This window comes from Engraulis encrasicolus, chromosome 13, assembly GCF_034702125.1.
Source record: "Engraulis encrasicolus isolate BLACKSEA-1 chromosome 13, IST_EnEncr_1.0, whole genome shotgun sequence".
Lineage (NCBI taxonomy): Eukaryota > Metazoa > Chordata > Actinopteri > Clupeiformes > Engraulidae > Engraulis > Engraulis encrasicolus.
Genome location: NC_085869.1, coordinates 52474884 through 52488601, shown reverse-complemented (window position 1 = coordinate 52488601; position 13718 = coordinate 52474884). Strand labels below are relative to the sequence as shown.

Here is a 13718-nt window from a genome sequence, read left to right as displayed (position 1 = left end):
AAATGCATCCTCAAAAAATAACCAAGAACGGCCGTACCCAAATTACGCACAGGCGTGTGTCGGACCATAGGTTGAAATGTCAGTACTAGTTCACTCAAGCACATCGAATTCTTTGAAAAGCACCACTTTGGCAAAATATTGGTGGTAGATTATTTTCTGAATGCATTTAGCTGTTGCTGTTCCAGCTAAATGCGTAAAATGGACAGTCGTTTAGTCGTCCGCGTTTGTTACTGCCAAAAAAATAAATAATTGAATGTGTTTTCTGTTACTACCATTTTTGCAGCCTATTCCAGTGGTATCAGTAGTACCAATTTATTATGTAGCCTATTCCACACTCCAGTAGTATTAACACAAACATAATTCCACCAAGAATTTTAGATCAGTATCATAATGATTTACGTCATTTTGAATAGTCATTTTAATTCAACAATGTTGATAACGGAAAATTGTCAGGAAATAAACCTTTTGACCCCTACCAGAGATTTTTTTCCCTTCTAACTTGAGGTGCATGACGGGACATTTCTTCTCCTCTTGACTCCAGCTGTGGCGCACGCGCATTGAGAGGCTCCATCCTTCTATCCCAGCAAGCCTGAAAAGATAGAGCAGCTGCACTTGGAATTGGAAGCATTTTCATTTTTATTTGAAAAGGGGACTTTAACCCTTTTTTGTATTGCAGCTGAGCCCTGGTTCATGCCCTGTTGTATTCGCCGAACGCGATGAACATGGACGAAGCAATGAGCGCAGCTTTTAGAATATTGAATTTAGGAAGACGAATGAAGACATATGTCTGTCTCTGCTCATGTACCCCCTGCACAATCCTCTTCTGTATCTCTATCTTATCTATCCACGGTCTGAGACATCTGTGAACAAGAAGCTTCCGTTATGTTAAAAAACATGGACGCCTACCCAAAATGAAATGGAATTCAGCACCCCGTGTCATGACATTTCCCTCTGTACAGGACATCAAAGGTAGGTAAGCTGTACAGTGGCAAGATGTTTGCTTGGAAAATATTCTGAACGTCGGTTTGACTGTTTGCCATGTTACAGAGTAGGCTACAGTGTTACACTTAACGTGCGGTTGTGTTGCCTCAGTACTGCCAGTTGCATGGAGGATTACATGCGCTGCTTTGCTAATGACTGACTGGGAATTGAGGGAAAGTACCAATTCCATGTGATAATATATAACGGGGTTCATATCAAACTGATAAGTTCTTCTGGGCAATATGCCCCCTTGCCATAATATTAATCTAGCACCAACCCATTTATACTCCTCATAATGATATAGAGTTGAGACAGAATATGTAATCACCATGCATTTGAACATGAAGTGTAATTCCCCACTATTGTCAGTACGACTAATACCAATATCCTCTAATATTGACTTCCAAACTGTTGGACTACACAAACACAGCTTTTAGAGGTGTAACATACGGGTCATTTCACGTGAAATCAGACACTTTGGGACCCGACCGACACGGATTTCAATCATACTTGGTGTGCCTTTTCAGTAGCAAGGTAGCACCCCAGAACTGCATTGGTTTGAATCTGACACTAATATTAAGGGAGAAACAGACTAGGAAAGGTTCACATGTGAGGGTAGGACACTATACATTCAGCCTTGAATATATCAGTCAGTGTTAGTCACAAAAAGATGCCTGTGGTGTTGTTTGAAAGCTCTTTTCTGGCTCTACATATTACACAATCACCTTGGAATACAACTACTCTCAGAATATGAATTATGATAAATTGAAAAATTAAAAATTGAATATCTAAAAAACTTATATTTTAAAATGGCCAGTTCCTTGTCCAAACGTAGCCGGCAATGTCATGAGCAGCACCTAAAATGCTGGTGTTCGGTTTGTTATTCATTTCAGAGAGAAGTTGACTCACAAATATGGCATCATACAGACCACTTACTAATGATATGGTAATACCATAGTAGCATCACATGACAAAACAAAAACAAAACAAAAATGGTCAGTGTCCATGGTCCCAGGTTTCAGAAACTAAGGCAGATGTCCATTTATACACACCAAATGATGATATGTGAATGTTTGAACATTCCTTCTCTGTGTACCTGTGCCATCTTCCCTTTACCGTACTTTAAAGTGATAATCAATGGCTACACTCTCATTGTGTACTCTACCAGTGCATTTGAAGCAGCAGCTGTGTCTTTTGTAGATAATGTATAAGTACGTCCCGTTGCAGTTACAGGTTCCACTACCAGAAGCACATCTTGATGATCCATGGCAAGTCTATCTGGTCTGAAGGGAAAAGTGAAGGATGGAGATGGTCCATGAGGATGCAGGAAGTTCAGTTTCACCTCTCCAGTGCTCGGCATACATTCCTCAACACATGCTAGCCACCAGTTGCCATCATATACAGCTACAACATACCCTTTGATGCTTGAAAATGTAACACATTCCTTTACTGAGCTCACTCTTTCAACTCTGCCTTCTCTGAATGCTGAAAATGGCCTAACTTCCACTGTGTCCATTGACAATGGGCAGAAGCTCTTTAGTTTTTGAGTACCTGGAATAGTTCTTGCAGATTCCAACCTTTTCAACAGGTTCTCAGCTTCATGATGGTACATCTCTGTTGTGGCAAACTGGCAATGGATGTCCTTGACATTATCCTTGACAAATTCAAACAGTTGGTATGGTGTTACAATTTAATTGTCAATAGGACGTTGCAGACTTGCTCGTGCAGCAAGCCATTTAACTGTCCCTCCAACGCCATCACATGGACCTTTGCCATGTGATGTGGCAAAAAAGTGCCACTCTGCAGGTATGTGAAAATCTGCCTCGTGGTGGCACAAATTTGTTGTGTTTTTAAGGTTCTTATATTGTGCAGCACAGCCATCAGAAAAAATATAGGATCTTCTTTGGACGTTCTGTCATTGATGAAGTGTCACTGAGGAACTGAATTAGGAGCTTCTGAAACAGATGTACAGCAATTGTATCATGAATGTTGCAGTCTGAAATAACAACAAAACAGATTTGTTTCCCAGTTTCAACTGATCTTGGTAGTAGCATACAAATGGATGGATTGTGGCCTGCACTGGTTGTTCCAGTGAAATGATTGAATAGCATCTTGAATTACAAAACTATAGTTTTAAAAACGTTCCTGGTTCAAGGGAGTCAGTCAAGGATAATGTCAAGAACATCCATTGCCAGTTTGCCACAACAGAGATGTACCATCATGAAGCTGAGAACCTGTTGAAAAGGTTGGAATCTGCAAGAACTATTCCAGGTACTCAAAAACTACACAGCTTCTGCCCATTGTCAATGGACACAGTGGAAGTTAGGCCATTTTCAGCATTCAGAGAAGGCAGAGTTGAAAGAGTGAGCTCAGTAAAGGAATGTGTTACATTTTCAAGCATCAAAGGGTATGTTGTAGCTGTATATGATGGCAACTGGTGGCTAGCATGTGTTGAGGAATGTATGCCGAGCACTGGAGAGGTGAAACTGAACTTCCTGCATCCTCATGGACCATCTCCATCCTTCACTTTTCCCTTCAGACCAGATAGACTTGCCATGGATCATCAAGATGTGCTTCTGGTAGTGGAACCTGTAACTGCAACGGGACGTACTTATACATTATCTACAAAAGACACAGCTGCTGCTTCAAATGCACTGGTAGAGTACACAATGAGAGTGTAGCCATTGATTATCTCTTTAAAGTACGGTAAAGGGAAGATGGCACAGGTACACAGAGAAGGAATGTTCAAACATTCACATATCATCATTTGGTGTGTATAAATGGACATCTGCCTTAGTTTCTGAAACCTGGGACCATGGACACTGACCATTTTTGTTTTGTTTTTGTTTTGTCATGTGATGCTACTATGGTATTATCATATTATTAGTAAGTGGTCTGTATGATGCCATATTTGTGAGTCAAATTCTCTCTGAAATGAATAACAAACCGAACACCAGCATTTTAGGTGCTGCTCATGACATTGCCGGCTACGTTTGGACAAGGAACTGGCCATTTTAAAATATAAGTTTTTTAGATATTCAATTTTTAATTTTTCAATTTATCATAATTCATATTCTGAGAGTAGTTGTATTCCAAGGTGATTGTGTAATATGTAGAGCCAGAAAAGAGCTTTCAAACAACACCACAGGCATCTTTTTGTGACTAACACTGACTGATATATTCAAGGCTGAATGTATAGTGTCCTACCCTCACATGTGAACCTTTCCTAGTCTGTTTCTCCCTTAATATTAGTGTCAGATTCAAACCAATGCAGTTCTGGGGTGCTACCTTGCTACTGAAAAGGCACACCAAGTATGATCGAAATCCGGGTTGGTCGGGTCCCAAAGTGTCTGATTTCAAGTGAAATGACCCATACCCGAAGTTTAATTGCATCTTATTGGCATGATCTTTCAATATAATTCCTTCTCTCTTCAAACAATCTCAATACATGGTGCATAGATATGGCACGAGGTTATTGACCAAGTTTTTATTTCAGTTCCATTCATTTTGGAGTTACATCTCTGACCCATTCAAAATGTGCTGTATGGCATTCAAAGTGAATTCTGCTGTAGACTATATGACCTTAAACTAAAGGCCGCTGCCCAAAGGTACATGTCTTTGTGTGCTGGTCAGCTGGTATGTTGTCAGCTGTATTATCATATTGTTATTACTCAGTTATTATCCCATTAAAATGACTCCACTTTACTCACCTGTTTCCTTGGTAGTCTACTGTATATGCTCAAATGTACGTATTTATTCTCCAGGCTCTCCACAGTTCATCAGCATTATCTTCAGGATTTGTTCGAGTAATGTGTAGAACACACACACAAGAAGGTAGAGAATGCGCGCAGATCAGTAGTACAGGTGCTGGACAAAATAAAGTAACTGAAGTAAATGATGGAAGTCCGCAACACTGTTAATGCTCCCAGTGATTTATTTGCACGACGTTTCGAACCTTCGTCCTTTTTCAAGTGCAAAAACAAACAGGTGTACAGGGTATGGTTTAAAAACCTGTGAGGGGTGGGGGTAGGGTGTGTTCGAGAACACACACACACACACACACACACACACACACACACACACACACACACACACACACACACACACACACACACACACACACACACACACGTTTCTCTTTTCCAACCAGGGCTCTAAATCAACTTTTTCATTACGAGCCAAAATTACTAGTAGATGTTAATCTTACTGGCCACACACACACACACACACACACACTCACACTCACCAGCAGAGGTGGAAAGAGTACCGAAAATGTGTACTCAAGTAAAAGTATCTTTACTTTGCCTAAATTCTACTCAAGTACAAGTAAAAGTACCTATCTAAAAATCTACTCAAGTAAAAGTAAAAAGTACTTCACTTAAAATGTAATTTGAGTAAAAAGTACTTAGTTACTTTTAATTAGCTGTCCTCTTGAGAATGTCATGTTTATTTTTCTTGAATATCGTCCTCCATAACCTCTATCTCTTGCTTGGCTCCAGCCATCATCCAATACATTGATACAAGATAGTAAAATAGTGGAAATGCTGTGTGCCATCCTGCACAATCTTTCATTTCCGGCGGATTGTGGCATTATTGTGCATGGCATTTTGTCTCTCAGTCATTTTTTTTTACTCAGTACTCAGGCCAGGTTCCAGTGTAATTGAGTAAAGTACTTGGGTCAAAATGTACTCAAGTACAAGTAAAAGTATTAATTTAAAAAAATACTTAAAAAGTACAAAGTATTCATAAAAGCTACTCAAGTACAATATTGAGTAAAAGTAATAAGTTACTTTTCCACCCCTGCTCACCAGTTGGTCAAAGTTGCTGGTAAGTTTTATTTTCTACCAGCCAAGCTGAATTTTTACCAGCCTTTGGGCGTTTGGTGGGTGTCAATTTACCACCCCAGCTCATACCATCCCATCTCAGCCGTGTTCACTTTTCTGATGGAAACTTATCAGCATCTGGCAATACTGTCCTTCCTTTCTGTCATTCAGCTTCCAGTCCAACCATTTGATATGAAATTGAATTTGAAAATGCTCAGAATGGTGTGGGCATCGGATCAATTATAACAAAGCCCTGGTATGAGAAATTGCTGTTCTATTTCATTATTTTAGATAGGAAACCATTTCAAATATGACAATAGCCTGTTGCGTCTTTGGGATTTCACTAGATGATTTGTTCTCGGAAAAACTCCATAGGCTATTCCTGTTTTTGCTTCTGAGTTTGATATTGCTGCAGGTTAGTAATAACAGTCACTGATTGGGCTCAGCTTGCTTGATTGAAGCAGGTCAACTGGACATTGTACTGCAGGTCAAAGTCCATATTCCTGTTTTCACGATTATATATTTTTGTTACAGATCAGCCTGTGATGTTACTAGGACCATTACTAGGGTTTTCGGTGTGATTTGTCACAGGCCTGGCACTTTGGTGTAGCAGTTAGAGTCCCAGTTTGGTACCCCAGAAGATCTGGGTGTAAGTGGGTGGCTGACGTTTAAGGGCGTATGCCAAAAAAAAAAAAAAGTTTTTCCAATTCCTGAAAAAATTGATTGAAAAAATTGGAATTTAAAAAAATATATAAAGCACTTAGTGGTCCGTGGAATTTCGCCTAATTTTTGCCATTTTTGAGAAAATGTGTCCTGCATCAACACATTGCATAGGCATGTCACAACCCTCATGCTAACTTGATAATGATATTGTGTTTAATCTTAATATGTGTTTTCATTTATTAAAAAAAAACTTTTTTTGCTTCTATAAGAGCAGTCACACCACAGGACACCATAAAATGAACCTAAGCATTGCGTGTCAGAAACATTGCAATATGAAGACATATTAAGAGGTTAATAGCCACCTTAAGCTTCCACAGCACTCTCCAATAACTGAGGTACTGACTGGTTAGGAGCCAGTCTTTAAGACCCTTGTAGTTGGCCTTGCAGCTGCCCGTTCACAAACATTGACATACATGTCACCCCACAGGACGCAATTTGTGTTACGAAATTGAACTTGTAGTTAATATTACTGTCTTGAGTTTTTTTCACATTCACATATCTTAATATAAAGTTTATATTTATGCAATCATGCCAAATGCTTCATACATTATTCAAAATGTTGTTGGTTAATTTTATATATATATTATATTCCAGGTTTCATTAATGTTACAGTCACACCGCAGGATATTTGACATATAAACCTTTACATAAATCTTAACAAAAAGGTTTCTTCTCATCTAAGACTAATATGAAACATAATGTATCACATCTTCTTTCATTGACATTTGTTTTTTAAAGGAAAAATAACAGTTTTGTAGGTTTTTAACCAATGTTACGAAAAAACAAGGCGTCACGTCTTCCACCCAAGTCCTGGTGGGCCAACTCTATATTATCCTACACTGTTAAAGTTGTAAACGGGATGGCTGCCGGGATGCCATGATCAGAGGCACACTCATTGTGTCTGAGGCGTAGTTCGTAGTTCGTAGTTGTGAGGGAACCAGTACATGGGTGCAAGGGACCCCATGATGGGCAGTGCATAGATGATGAGCGGGGCCCAATGGATGGGAGAAGGGTTGCACTCCAGAGGGTCTGGGTTTGAGTCCCGGCATTTCTACTGCCCTACAAAGCCCTAACTGACTGTAAACTTGATTGAATCTAGTCAAGGCAGCGTGCCATTTGTGTCTAGGGCCGGGGTGGGGAACCTTTGTCATTCGAGGGAGAAGGGTCCAGCTGCAGTAAAACAGTTCCACCCTTAATGCAAGCACGCCCATGGGCGTTCCCGGCATTTGCCGTATTGGCCAATCGTGAAGGGATACTGCATGATGTCATTTTCAAGGCCATTTCCGGATGAAGGCTCCATTGTTTGTTACAAAGATATCCCGTGCAAATTGTTATCTTCCAGAGAAACGTTTCACTGAACATTCCACTGACATAATATTCTCAACAATTTATGTAAGAAAGTGAGATAAATCACACGTTTTCTAATCCAATATGTATCTTGCTTTGTCTTCCCGTACCTTGGACATTGTAGCCTACTGTTTAGGACTCGTGTCGCTATGCACAAATTTGTCATAGCAACGTATCGGGTCGCCAAAATGCTTTAATTTCAACACGACAACGTTGACACATTGACAGTAAATACTGTATATATTGCCTAAATATATACTGTCAATGCGTTGACATTACCTTACCTAGCTGTGTGTATCAAGGTCACTGTTAACACTGTGTAGGCTATATATGATTTAACATCCTTTCCAGGATATTCACACACCCGGACAAATAATAATAATTAAAAAACCCTTTTTTGCCGAGGTTGTTCACTTGGTAGGCCTATAGGCTACTTAGAAAAGTTTGAAACAATGTAAAACATCAGCAACACATTCCCGACTTTTTAAAGTAATGCGTGTCACCTCACCACATTTATGTGGCAATGTGGTCAGCTTGGAAAGAGCAGATATTAATGAAAAAATATATGAAATAGTATTTGAAATGGCAATAGGCCATTTTTGTTCTATTGGAGAAAAACGATTTCTTCATTACCATAGGCCTACCATACTCCATGTCTGTCTATGATTTAGGAGTGACCACACTATTGAAGCTTACCTCTTTATCCAGGAGAGGTTCCAGATTGGCCTGTCTTAATTCAAAGGCCATCAGAAAACAGAACATTTTTCCTACCATCATAACCAGTGTTTGTGCGTACATAATCAGGGCCGCTGACAGCTTTGGCTGTGCCCAGGACAAAGTCATCTGAAAGGGCCCCCCACTCAATACATAGACTACATACAATGTAATGAGGACCCATTCCTGGACCCCTCGTCTCACTGGGCCCAGGTCAACGGACCCCTTTGTCCCCCCTGTCAGCTTCCCTGCATGTAGGCCACATACATTGCTGAAAGAAGTGAACGAACGAGACAGGAATGAAATGTGAAAATTTATTTCCGTTTACTTTTACACTATGAAGTGTGAACGGTCACCTCTTCCTCTCCTCATATTCAGAGTGCATAAAACAGCACTCAACTGTGTGGTCTGTTGATAGCCTAGTACAGTAGATTAGACTCCATTTTTTGACAAAAAAAATCTATGGAGGGTTAACACAAAGTTTGAAATTGTGTTTGACCAGTCTCCAATGTGCATTTAACTAATAACTAAAAATAAGGCATTGACATTAAATACAGACTGATACATACTATAAATACACTCACACCCAAACAGTGTGCAATAATAAGATTAACATACTGATGGACAATAAATACACAAACACAGTGGACACACACACACACACACACAGCAGGAGGAGTTCATACAGGTGGTGTGAAGATGCTGTATACAAGGTGCAATGAGTAAAGTGTAAGTGGCATGGTGAAAGAAGTGTTCATGGAATATTCTCTCGTGTCCTTGGTTATTCATGTGGTTTTCTTCAGTGCGTTGAGGAGTCTGATGGCTTGTGGAAAGAAGCCGTTTCCCAGTGTGCTTTTGCAGCACCGCATGGTGGGCTAGCGCTTCCCTGATGGTAGTAGGGAGGGCGGTCTGTGTGCTGGATGAGTTGTGTCTTTATGATGTTCATTGCCCTCTTGGAACAGTGTGAAGTGTACAGATCCGGAATGGCTGGTAGGGGTGATCTTATGAGCTTTTCTGCTGTCCTCACCACTCTCTGTACTGCCTTCTAGTCTTCAGCTTGACGGCTGCCATGCCAGACAGAGAGGCTGCTGGTCAGGATGCTCTCAATGACACCCCTGTAGAAGGTGGTGAGTGCCGTTGTGGGGAGGTCGGCTCTTCTCTCATCCTTCGCAGGAAGTGGAGTAGTGTCTGTGCCTTTTTGAGATGGTGGAGCCATGTGGTGCAGTTGGCAGAGGAGGAGCGGCACAGTGGTTGGTGCTGGGTTGATCAGGTTCAGATCCGAAGTTGCTGGTGTCATCAGCCCTCCCTCTGAAAACTGGCTCCATGCCTGTCAAAAAAAGGCATGTTAATGTTATGAATGACAATTAAGACAAAAACAACCACCCCCTATCTACCTACAGAAGGACATGACATGAGCACGTGCATATGCTTGTGCACATGCCCCCCCACACACTGCTACTGTCTTAAAGTTTGGTGCACGTGCATGCATGCACGCCTATTCTCCCCCCTTTGCCTCAAGTCAAGTGTGCATTTTAGAGGTTGTCCTCACCTGCACATGTGTGAAGAGCAGGAAGATTGGAGGTTGAGGATGAAGAGGCAGGGCAGGAGGTTCTCCTTGTGAGCGGCCCTGGTCCTGATGCTGATTGCCCATCACCATGCTGTGGCTCATCAAACCCATTACCGGCATATCAATGCTGAACAGGAACGACACACACACACACACACACACACACACACACACACACACACACACACACACACACACACACACACACACACACACACACACGAGAGGGATACATAGAATACACTACATAAAAATCACACCCATCATTTTAATGCAGAACACCAGGCTGAAGAGATACACAGCTTCTGGCCTGTGCAAGGATCACTACAGTGCCAGTGTTTTGTATTATCCTCTATCCACATTTTTTTTTCAATAAATAAACACAGCACAGAAAGGAATTACTGTATGAAATACTTATTGGTCTAGTGCAGAACAAAACAGATTCAGTGTTTTCGAAGAGGGGATGTCTGCGCTTCAGCCTTGGTGGTGCTCACCGTCGAGGACAGCAGTATAAAGACAAGCTGGGCTACTTCACAGTGACTAGACCCAGAGATGACTGGAGCACTCAGCAACTTTTTTTAGAGGTTTTTTATTTTGGTGCACAAAATGACTGACGTTTCGGCGCACCTGCGCCTTCCTCAGAGTGCGCCGGTGCGCCGTGCGCCGAAACGTCAGTCATTTTGTGCACCAAAATAAAAAACCTCTAAAAAAGTTGCTGAGTGCTCCAGTCATCTCTGGGTCTAGTCACTGTGAAGTAGCCCAGCTTGTCTTTAGATTCAGTGTTTTACTCACCACTGTGTGCAAGTTTCTGTGTTCAGCTCAGGTGGAAGCCTCCATCACAACATGTTGGTACTGACATTAACCATCCTTCAGAAAACTGCCTCTGCCTGTCAGAAATAGCAAAATAATGTTAACACAACAAGGTAGTATCTTAAAAATATCCTTAACCAAAGACAGACAGACACACACACTGCCACTGTCTTGGTTCTAGGACACACACACGCCCTTTAAGGGTCACATCACATGTAATGGCCGGGTTCTCACTTACTCACTCGCACACTCCTTTTCTCCTACTTTTGCCTCAGACAATGCAGTGAGTTTTTAAAAATTGTCCTTACCTGTATATGTGTGAAGGGCAGGAAGAGATGTTGAGGATGGAGCTGCCAGTCAGGAGGTCCAGAGCTGTCCTGGTCCATCACCATCATGTGGATCATCAACCCCAACCCCAACTTCTTATATCTGCGTGAACACATTCACAAACACTCACACTCACACACACACACACACAATAGGCGAGATACAGGTTATATGGCACATTAGGAGGCATGGGTATTGTTGCACTCTAGATGTTTAGAAATAAGTAGGTGTGTGGACCCAAAAAGTAGAGTTCAATGTGGGAGTACACTAAATAAGACACTGAGGTCAAGTCACTGCTCTCTGATGGCAGCAACCTGAAACGTCTGCTCTAATCTGTTCTGAGAATTGTTTAAAAAAAAATAAATCTGCTTGTGCTTGACCTTAGTGTCTTATTTAGTGTGTGAACCTGCTCCCACATTGAACTATATGGCACATTTAAAATCAGACCCAATGACAAGTCAAGTCAATGCAACGGACATGAACCGACCATTACATTAAAATAACAGACTAAACAGTCTTTGGATGATTGAAGAGGCAGGAGAGATGACGAGGGGCCTCGATCCAGTAGCATTTATTTACTTCCCAATCTGACAGGGCGGACACAATGAGGCACACTGCAAGGGGGCGAAGCAAACGGCATTCCTGCGACACAATAGGCTCGTTAGCACCTGTTAACTTCATAACGATCGCGGACATTAATGGCGCTAATGTACATACTTTGAGCGAAAATTACAACGAAAATATCAACACAAACGTAACAGAATATCTTCCCATCAAAGATCAATAAAATAACAGAGAAATTAAAGTACAGAAACATCATTAAATAGTTTGTGACACGAAGGAAAAAAACACAGCTTACCCCTTGCCAATCTTCCCGAAGTGAGGAAGAGTTCCGGGTGCGGGTGCCACACCAATTAACGCCCCATCAGAAACAATAGGTAACGATAAACCCATCCCAAGTGGTATCTACATTATAGCCCATATATTTTGAGAAGTTCACTAAGAGAAAATATAAAGGTTTATTTTTAGCACTACTACATCAAGTCGGTTTTATTTACAATTTCTTTACATGCACTGGTCAAGAATTGAAATTACGTTTAACACCAGGTTGAACAAATATGACACCTCCGACTTTCTGTTCGCACTCCGACTAAGTCAACTCGTAAAGTAACCGTTATGTATATTCATGCATTTCATTCGAAATCTTACCGACAGTTGAGTGATCGCTGCAGCGAAATCCATCCAGCGAAATCCATCCAGTCGTTTTAATAAGTCCCGCGCGGCGCTTGTGTTGTCATTCGGCAGCATGTCACTGACTTCAGAAACTTGAACAGCCAAAGGGGCGTTACTGTGAGGGCGGTCTAGTAAGGAGGAATGGGCGTAGCGGTATTAGCTGGACAAGACGCAGCTGGACCATATTGGAATATTTGACATATAAACCTTTACATAAATCTTGACAAAAATGTTTCTTCTCATCTAAGACTCAAATGAAACATAATGTACCACATCTTTCATTGACATTTGTTTTTTTAAAGGAAAAATAAAAGTTTTGTAGGATTTTAACCAATGTTACGAAAAAAACAAGGCGTCACGTCAACCACCCCCATACAGACGTGTCCTTGCGATCAGTTGATTTTTTGCCAGGGTCTTCACTTACTTCTGTAAATCCGAGATTGACACAAGCAGGGACAATTGGATCCTCATTACATTGTATGTGTTGAGTTAACCCATTTTGTCCTAAGCCCTTTTTGGGAAAGGGTGCCCTCTGCCTATTAAATCCTAAATATCTCATCGTCCGAAGAACATGGAATGAGTAACATTTAAAAGCAAGGACCCTCAAGGACCCCCACATTTTTAATAAAACAGCTCAAATCTCAGCGTATATGTGTCTCCAGGAGACAATGGGTTAAGGGCCCTTTCAGATGTCTTTGTCCCGGGCCCAGCCAAAGCTGTCAGTGGCCCTGGCCACATGTAGTAGTAAGTAGTGGCTGTAGCTGTTTGTTGATGACAGTAGCAAGTTAAAGCCACTGTACATAGCTGTCATCAAACACACACCCAGGCCCGCCGACAGGGAGGGACAAAGGGGTATGTTGTCCTAGACCCAGGGAGATAGGGGGCCCAGAATTTGGATCCTCATTACATTGTATGTATTGGTTTTGGAGCCCTTGCAGATGTCTTTGTCCTGGGCCCGGCCAAAGCTGCCAGCGGCCCTGCACACACCCATAGACTTTTCTCTGGCAGCTGAACTGTTGACCTGATACACACTCAGACAAACACAGAAATATACACAAGGACACAGACGGATACTTAGAGTAGAGATACTTAGAGCCAGACTGATCACACACAGACAGACATGCGGTTATGTAAAACAAACACCAATGTACTGACAGACAAAGACACACATTGACAAACACTCTGTACACAAT

At 41.5% G+C, this 13718-nt stretch overlaps 1 protein-coding gene across 1 annotated transcript in view; it reads left to right on the top strand.

The window, feature by feature from the left end:
• Positions 1–553: 553 nt before the first annotated feature.
• LOC134461375 (methyl-CpG-binding domain protein 5-like) overlaps positions 554–13718 on the top strand; it is a 52244-nt gene continuing 39079 nt past the window's right edge. The window contains exon 1 of the mRNA XM_063214236.1: positions 554–969. The gene's annotated coding sequence lies outside the window, so the exon portion shown is untranslated. The remainder of the gene's footprint in view (positions 970–13718) is intronic.